The sequence below is a fragment of the Meleagris gallopavo genome, chromosome 11, assembly GCF_905368555.1.
Source record: "Meleagris gallopavo chromosome 11, MGAL_WU_HG_1.1, whole genome shotgun sequence".
Taxonomy (NCBI): Eukaryota; Metazoa; Chordata; class Aves; order Galliformes; family Phasianidae; genus Meleagris; species Meleagris gallopavo.
In genome coordinates, this window is record NC_139414.1 from 20,487,379 (window position 1) to 20,496,915 (window position 9,537).

General features: G+C 39.4%; 1 long non-coding RNA gene across 1 annotated transcript; it reads left to right on the plus strand.

The window, feature by feature from the left end:
* The first annotated feature begins 254 nt into the window (after window positions 1–254).
* LOC109369531 (uncharacterized) lies at window positions 255–8,419 on the plus strand. The gene is made up of 3 exons (XR_004160874.2): window positions 255–353; window positions 451–615; window positions 6,852–8,419. It is a non-coding gene; the product is annotated as an uncharacterized LOC109369531 (long non-coding RNA).
* Window positions 8,420–9,537: the final 1,118 nt, after the last annotated feature.

Below are 9,537 nucleotides of genomic sequence, written 5' to 3' on the forward strand. Positions count from 1 at the left end.
AACAATTAATTTTGAGTGACCTCTAGTGGTGCTTTCCCACAATTTCCCTTCAATTAGGTAAGTGGGATCCCTATTAGTAACGGAATATCAGGCAGGGTATTTAATAGCCCTTTCTCAGCAGCAGGGTAAATAGTCCAGAGCTAGATGGGGAGGCCACATCACGGGTTTGCTTTTCTGAACAAAGCATCTGATAACTTGATGGAGCACATAATGGATTTTCTTTATGCATCTTTTTTTGCTCATTGATCATTCCACAGTTTTGTGTTGCAAGGCAGCCCACAACCCAGGACTTCATTGCGTGAATACGCCCAACTGTGCCTCTGCAGCAGAATGAAGATATGACTTCACCAGAGGTTGGCACACTGTTATTAGCTTTAACCAAGTCTGTATGGGCAATTACAGCTGTGATTATGGTTATATTAATCTCCCATGTATTCCTACTTGATGCAGCCACAGCAGTGGGACTGCAGAAGCAGCTGTGGGTCACGGCCTATGGACTCGCAAAGGAGGGAAACCTGCAGGCCACAGTTTGAAGATTGGAAGAACAGAACTGTGACAGCAGCAGGAGGGGGATTTGCCATCTTCAAATGATGCTTTACAGACACAACAGCCAAGGTAAAACCTTGTTTTATGACCCTGATTTCTAAGAGTGCAGTGTCCATCAGTGGCTCAGCTGTGTTCACTGGCTTAACCAATTCTGCAGTGACTCCATTTACTCCCTGATAGGAAGGCAAAGTAGTGATTAGCTAATTGGCCACCCTGTGCACAGAGGCCTGTACAGATGTCAGTGGTTCTGCATGTTTTCTCAGCTCTCCCACATAATTCCTTTCTCATGCATGCCATCCAGATCTCACCCCAACAATGCCACTGGTGCCCAGAGTGCTGCTTGAGGGTCACCAGTAGCTGATAGGCAAGACCAGGGCCTAATTAGCTACAACCCCCTGAGATGGTTTATTACTGTGGCAGAATGAGCCCAAGGGTCTAAAAGATCAAGGCTCACTCTTCAAGTGAGATGTGCATAAACATATTAACAGCTATACATTTGAAAGTGCCTAGTTGCATGAGGTGGGGTTTTATTCTAGGTAATTGCAAGTTTCAGTTCAATTAGGCACATCCTGTCTTTTCAAATGCCCCATCCCACCAGCCAGCAATAAATGGATCTCCTCCCTTTCTCCCAAGTTTCTGTTTAGGGGAGGATTTTGAAGCACGGCCAAGCAGAAATGCTTAGTGTTTATTCTGTAAGCATATCTCTTTGAAGCACGGAGGACTTCAAAGTCAACAACCAAGTAATCATGGACTGTAAAGATTTACTGTGTTCACATTTACAAACCTGCAAGCCCCTGAAAAGTTGCACTAAAATGCATGAGTTAGTTCTGATGTAGAGATTTGAAGAATTTTAATTTGCATAGGTACTCTTGCTGGCTTTAATAAACATAAATTAGTATTCAAATGTCTTCCTCAAAATGCACCAGACTTGTAGGACAAAATGTGACCTGTCATTTCAATGTTATTTTTGTTTGAATGACCTTAGATAAATGCAAGAGACAGAAAAGTCACTTGCAATTTTCTTTCCACATATGGGGTGGTTTCTGACCAAGATTCTTGATCAAATTTTAGGTGATTGACAGTTCCCTTTACCAAAAAGATTTAAGTCCAAAGATACTGTTAGAATATATGACATAATTATTTTGCCTAATGGAAATACATTCATTTTGCTAGCAGTCTTGAATTGCTGCTGCCTTAAAGGCAAATGCTTTAGTATATTAAGGATTTGAAACTTGGCTGATTAGTGGTATAAATCTTGAGCAGGAAGGGTAAGGAAATTTTGTATTTGAACTTTTGTTTAATTCATCATTGAACAACTTGAAAATATTTAATTCTCTCTTTATTTCTTGTTTTATTCCACACATACACATCTTGCTTGTCTTATGGGATGAATTTACTTGTTCCTCCCTTAATAAAAACCTTTTAACACTTTTACTTAATGAATAACAGAGACATGGTTCTTTATGGGCAATACAGTGGGTCTTACTAACCACCAGAAAAATGATTTTTAATCTTCTTAAGTTGAAAGTATTCCAGTAATTAAATCTGGATCTGTAAGGTGAAAGGTCATACTTACTTTAAAAATACATTTAATAATTGCTAGTTATTTCTTAATAGTTACCATCTTTGGTTTAGATACCAAAGATAAATCATTGTAATTAACCAACCTGGCCCCAAGACAAAATTGTGATCCTTTCAAATTTCATAAGAGGAAAAAAAAAGTCTCCATCTTTTTAGCAATCCAAAAGTCACTGGAGCCTCTCCCTCTAGAAGATCATCACTCTCCAGAGACTTTAAATCCATTTTACTTATAGTTGACGGTTAAATTTGGTGTGACACTTGAGTTGGGAGAATCATGGTTATGTACAGGAGATGGTAGAAACTCTTCCCATGCCATCTCAGTTTTCAGAGCAAGGCAAGGTAGCTCAGAGAGTCAGATTTGTCCATCAGTTGAGAGTAAGATGTGCTTCGGTGCTGCTGACTACAGGCAGAAATCTGTCCTTGGGGTATAAAACAAATGAAGAGCTGTTATGGTTTTGTGTGGACGACTAAACTTTCTGCATCCCTTGAAATTAGTTTTCTTCATCAGCCTTAATCAGAAGTGATTATGTACAGCAGTGAGTGGATGTGATATTAGGGCACAAGAAAAATGTAGGAATTTTTGTGATTCTGCCCTGATCTGCCATGTGGGTAATGTAGCAGTGAAGAAGGAAATCTGGGGATAGGCTGAGTGGAGAAAAACCGTTCTCTCTCATAGGTGTGTTTATTTACTGCTCTGAGCTTGGGCACTTCTCTGGAAGTACATAATCTGAATCTCTCTTTTCACTTCAGCTGTGATTTAAGCTTGCTGCAGTACAGCGGGCTCAGCTGAACCTCTGGGCTTTATTAGGATCTGGAATGATAGTTTTCTAGTAAATAAAGGAGACTTCAAAGCTGCTTCTTCACAAAGATCACTGCTGTCTTCTGTGTCTGTTTTCTGGGGACTATATTCATTTTAAAAAATAGCAATAATCAAAGAGAGATATAATAAAAAAACAAATATTCTTCGATGAAATCCCTGGAGGTGTTCAAGGCCAGGTTGGATGGGGCCCTGGGCAGCCTGGTCGAGTATTAAATGTGGAGGTTAAATTGGCAGCCCTGCCTGCAGCAGGGGGTTGGAGTTTGATGATCCTTGGGGTCCCTCCCAACCCAAGCCATTCTATGATTCTCTGAAATAGCTCTATGTCACAGACCTTCCAGTTAAATGAAAACAGAGAAATATTTTGAAACCTTGTTATTCTGGAATAGTATTTATGTAAATGCAGCAGAATATATTCATCAATAAACCTGTAGTTTACACTGCAGATGCAATGCTTAAAGTCTGCAAGATTTCTACAAATATACCTTTATTAAAGGTATAATTGTACTGAAAACATAAAAAAAAAAAAAAAAAAAAAAAAAAACCACCATGGACAAATAATAGCAGGGGTTGAAAGTGTGGATATCATTTTACATATAGAAGTTCTGTATTCATTGTGACCATTAAAATCCCCAAGCCATGGGGTTTACCCACAAAACTGGGAGAGGGAATAGATTTTTTCAGGCTTCACTTGTCCAAAGTGTGGCAGCAACAATCAAAAAAATTTAAGGAAAGGGAAAGGGAAAAGGAAAGGGGAAAAAAAAAAAAAAAAAAAAAAGTGGAAAGGGAAAGGAAAAGAGGAGAAGGAAAGGAGAGAAGAAGAAAAAATACTAATTCTGACTAAATTAACACATACTTATGTGCCTGCTGAAGTATGAGAGATTACCCTAGGGGGCAGCTGGTTACCTGCAGGATTTCAAAGTAGAATGGATTGAGTCCTGTGGAGAATAAATAGTACTTTCTGGTTTTTTGGATGACATGATAACACCTTGAAAGAATTCAGAATATTTACAAAACCTTGAGGAAATTCCAACAGGTTACTAAGCCATGCTTTAAAAATAAGTTTGTAGGTCAGGGATATTTTTCTCTCCTCTCAAAACTCTGATTCGTTACTTTTGCTTCAGGATCAAAATATTTTTAAAAGATAGAAACTAGGGAGTATTCATATGTGCTTTGACATTGTACAATTTATGTTGCATTTATCCATGTTAAATCACTGTTTTGGTAGTTCTAAACTATCACTGCTAGCTTAATGTCTTACCTGACATGTGAAAAACGAAATAGATTGGGATGAAACAGTAAGAGGAGTTTTTTGGATGAAACCATACAATCCAGTAGGTCTAATGCTTTAATTTCATGGAATCATAGAATAGGTTGTGTTGGAAGGGACCTTGAAGATCATCCTGTTCCAACCCCCCTGCTATAGGCAGGGACACCTTTCTCTACACCAGGTTTCTCAAAGTTCCATCCAGCCTGGCTTGAATGCTTCCAGGGAGGAGGCACTCACAGCCTCACTGGGCAAAGGTTATCCATTCAGATTTAGAACGTCCTTTTCTGCTAGAATAAGGGCTGATGTTCCAGAAGATCCTAAGAACAAAATGTTCCCCACTACTTGTTTTTTAAATAATTATCAAAATGTGAAACATTTCTGTTTCTGTTTTCTGGGGACTATATTCATTAAAAAAAAAAAAAAAAAAAAAAAAGAAACATTTAAATATTTTAATGGACTTGCAGTCCCATTCAGGATTTAATAAATTAGTGGAGAAGAAAAAGAAGAATAAACAGTTGTTCATGGTGCCAAAATAGGACCAAGGGTTGAGTACCCTGCAGCTTGTGTGACCAAGGGGAGGAGGAGAAATGCTAGTACCATCGTGAATGTCCTACATTATTGCCTGGACTTGCAACCAGTTCCTCTGGTAGCCATATTTGTTATAATGAATTTCCTGGAAATATCTGTGAGATTCTCCTGGGGGCTCAGTGGCCCTGGGGACACTTGCGAGCACTTCTGCCTTGGTCTCATCCAAAACCCTTTGCAGATATGCACTTGGGAGCCACTAAGAGCCTTTGGCCTCATCTGCTCACTCCCCAGACCCATCAGAAACAAGTCCTGGTATTTGAGTACAATCCTGGGGCCCATGAGTTCAGCTTAGTGACTGGGAGGAAAAGAAAACATTGTTGTCCTCAGTTAATTGCTTCTTTGTGGCAGAACATACTTCAAAGACACTTTAGTCTCCAGTGCATCTTAGCCCGTATTAGTGATTTTAAAACCCCCCTATTTCCAGCAACCCAGATGAGTGAATTCCGTACTACAGAATATTCACCACCAAGCATCTCCGTAAGCAAAAGTGGAACGCGAAATTAGTTTGGGGCTTGGGTGGAATTTTTTGTTTTGTTTTGTTTTGTTTTTTAGAGTGCTGCTTTAATGAGGTGTTTAGTTTAGCACATTTGGCTCCTCCAAATTACCTCAGGGGGATTCATATGCTAACGAACTACACAGCTGTTGTTTGTGAAACCAGCCTAGCACAAGCAGAGCGTGTAGTGCAAAGATTTAAATGCTCTGTTGGAGAGGTCACTGCACTCCTTCGTCTGCTATCAGTTATTAATAATGAGTCTACTACTCAATTGTAAACATTAGATTGGTTGGGTTTGGGTTTAAGTGCTTTGGGGGGGTGATAAGAAGGACAAAATCATAGAATGACCTGATTTTATGCAACTGGTGAAGCATTTTGGGGTGGGGAAGGTTGGCAGTGAAGTTAAAGGCACCGGTAGTGGCCTGAAGAGGCTGCAATGAGCAGGACTGATGTTTGCAATAATTGTTGTATAAACACTCCCTGATATGCTTCAAAAGCTTTGAATCTGAATTTCTTAAATTAAGCAGGCTTTGCTCCTGGCAAGCAATAAGCCATTTTCATTTAAAAGATGTCACTTTATATTTAAGGAAATTAATAGCTGGGAAAGTAAAAAAACAAAACAAAACAAACAAACAAAAAAAAACGACCTCAATAAATAAATGCAAAGAATCTGTATCTCTTATTTTAACTCAAGTATCCAATTAAAATCAACAGGACTCCTCACTGGAAAAAAAAAAAAAAAAAAAAAAAAAAAAAAAAAAAGCAACCTGATTTTTAAAGGCCAGCATGACACAATTTATATGCTCAAGGAGGAATCCCAGTTTTCACCACCTCCTGAGAAGCAATAGTGGCCAAGAGAGGTGCTGGCATTGCTCAGCAAGCAGCGTGTTGTCCGTGAGCTGGGAACTGCTGCTTTGCAGGCTGCTCACATGTAACACATTCCTCATCATGCTGGCTCGTAGGTCATTTAATCATTTAAATATTTGTGCTTTATTACTGAAAATAAGTTCCATGATTAATCATTAACATCAGAGCAACCTCTGCCGGCTACCGGAGTCAGAGCTCTCAGCAGCATAACGCGTTCAAAAGATATGAATTCGATATGCCTGCTGTATGATTCAAGCTTTTATTGTCTCTCAAACCCATTAGTATCTAAGTACAAGTAATGGTATTTTGCCTAGAATTTAGGTAGAATATAAAATAAATGTACAATGGGAGCTTTGCCAAGTTTGAAGAACTCCTCATTGGAGCTGTAGTCCCGAGAGCAGCAGCTTCTGGCAAAGTGAATGCAAACGCAGAGACTTCCCTGAGTAGAAAGCAAGGATCTTCATCGAGGCCTCTGTGCCACAGCTCAGATGGCATAATTAAGTTCAAACCAAGGAAGAAAGCCCTTGTCTGGATGAAGACAGAAACTATCAGCTCTTGTTAAGTTTTTTTTGAAAATAACTATCAGAAAGACCTGATATTCCTCCAAATACCCTTCTAGAGATAAAAAAAAATCCATTTTAGGGCAAAAAAATAAGTTTTCTAAATGTCCTTCTATTGCTGTTTTACAGATGAAAAACTGAGGCACAGACTCCCAGCTCTCTCAGATTATTTGGCTTGGAAATAACATTGAGGATCAATGGAAGATCACATCCATTTGGAGGTGTACAGTCCATTTGTAAGATTTTGGGACATTCTGCATCCTGGCCCAGTGCCACTGCTTGAGGGTGATGGCAGAGATGAATTAAGGTCACCTATAGTATCTGTGTATCTAATGGTCAACTGTCCTCAAGGAAGAGGGCTAAAATCAGCAGCTCATTTAACGCAGACTGTTGAGAACTCTCTATGCATAAGCTTTTTACTTTAGTGCATGAGCTGGATGCAAACTGGTCAACTGAATTGCAAAAATCAAATTCATCTTTTCCAGTTTGCAAGCTCCTTTTCTGAGCACCCATTCAGTATGAAGATGCCAAAAGTGTTGGGGGATTTTATTTCATTTTTTGTTGCTAGCTCTATATAATGGAAGTATATGAAGTGCTGTGCATAAGATGTTATTAGGACATTAGGATTACTCATTGCAAAGACACGTGAGAGTGGCTGTTTCCTTGCACAGCATGGAACCAGAATGCCTGCCAGTTGGAAATTAAGTCATCTTCCATTTCAGGCTGATTTATCTACAAAATATGAGTTTTCTTGTGGATCTGGAATTGCCAGGCATGTTGGATAGGAAGTAGTTGAGCAACCCAACGTTTCTGGAAGGTGGGGAGCTTGGAAATACACCGACACCCTTCTCCAATTTCTTGGCTCAGCCGCTTGCATTCAGCTGATATGAAATCCTCTCTTTCAAGAGGGCACCTTTTCTGCCTACTGTGGTTTTGCAGCTCTGGTAGCATAAATGCCATCTCCTAGAGCACAACAGGCTTTTCCATTAGGATCTAGGAAGAGCCAGGTTGGGTACAGGCTAGCAGAACTCAGTGAAGATTTGAGGACCTCCAAATACTTTAGTCTTGTACATTCAAGGATTCCACAAAATACATGTAAGCAGAGATTAAACGTCCAGAGGAGAGCACAGATGGATGAGTAGCACTCATTTTGATTACCAACGTTCCTAAAAGTAGAAACCTCTAGCCAAGAGGAAAGGATTTTTCCTTTATGTGAGAAAAGATTGACTTCTGAGACCCTTGTATTTAAATACCAGTAGCTGACGCATCGCCACTGATGCAGGTTGTCATTTCTGATTTAAAAAAAAAAAAAACAACAACAAAAAAAACCTCTTTTCCTGTATCAAAATAAAATTATTGTGCAGCAATTTAAAGGCATGGCTCTTCTCTATGAGCTCGGAAAACATCCCATTACGTCTATCACAAATTGCCTCAATAACTTCTGCTGACATGCTCATTTGTTCTCATTTCTGAATAAATCTGCTCGATGACTTCCATAGGACAAAGCAGGGATTTCCCAGGCCATGATTCAGCACAGCTTCATTCCAGCACCTCGGTATTCTCAGCATCTCAGCTCTAGGTGAGGCTGAGGTTGGAGATGCCACTTCACACCAGCTCAGATGGGGGCTGTGTGTGCTACACGGCGCTGGTGTGAGACAGCTGATGAAATGCTTTTTGTTTATCTCTCGGATCTATTTCAGCGCTCTTCACCATCTGGTGAAACACTTCAAGGAAGAAAACAGCCTTGCAGTGTCTCATTTTGCCGTGGTTTTTGAGCATTATTTTAATGATCTTTGTGTCATTTAAGTATGATTACTTGTCCTCTAAGGCTTTTGCTGTTTATACTTAAATAGTGTTGGAGTGTAGCCAGACACACTTTAGACAAAATGATAGAAAATAGTACATTTTTTATATTTTCATAGTCATAAAAGCTTAAAAGAATCATTTACAATTTGAGAACATAGTGGCACTTTGCATTCTGGTAGGGTTTTGTCTATTTTTTTTTTTAATCTCCTTGTAGTAGTCGAAAAATAAATGAATTAAACAAGCGTAATTACCAGTTAAATTTTACAAAATACCAAAGAAATGGAGGGCTTAATTCAAAAGGGTGGTAATGGTATAAATAATTAAGTCAAATTGTTTTCATTTTCATGCCGCATATTGTTTCCTTCAGACTCTAATGGTACAAGGCAAAGTATGCGCAGTGCTAGAACAAGACAAATAATAGATAAATTTATTCATAAACACTTTGTGGATTTGTAATTAGAAGTTCACTGCAGCGGCTTTCACTGGTCTTTATTTTTTTCCCCAATTTCTGTAAATATTTGCATGATTAAATTTTTGCTTTGAGAGTGCAGACAGACACAGAATGCACTGCGGAAGTGCTGTGAAACCTTCTTCATTTCTTGGCTGAAGTGGCAACCAGATCCCCAGCATCCTCAACACAGCATGGCCATCTGCCAGCTGGGTTAGCCAGCACCATGCCTATGGAGGTTGGGAGCTGTTGGGATGGGTTGTGTCTGTGGCAGTTTTCCCTCTTTTAATTAGTTAATACCCAAAAAGGAGTTTTTCTGACCCACAGATGATAATGACCTGGTAGATATCAAATTCACTGGACTTTAGGGACCATCAGTGACTTCTGCCCAAAAAGTGGGGCTGGCGAATGAAATGACCTTGTAGGATGAATGCAGCACCATATACATGAAGCAATACAATCACTGCCTACATTTTGTGGGTCTGGCATGCAGAATGCCTGCAGTGCTGTGTCTTCAATGAACCCATTTCAGTGTAAAGTTGTGATAACCTGCAGAGATCA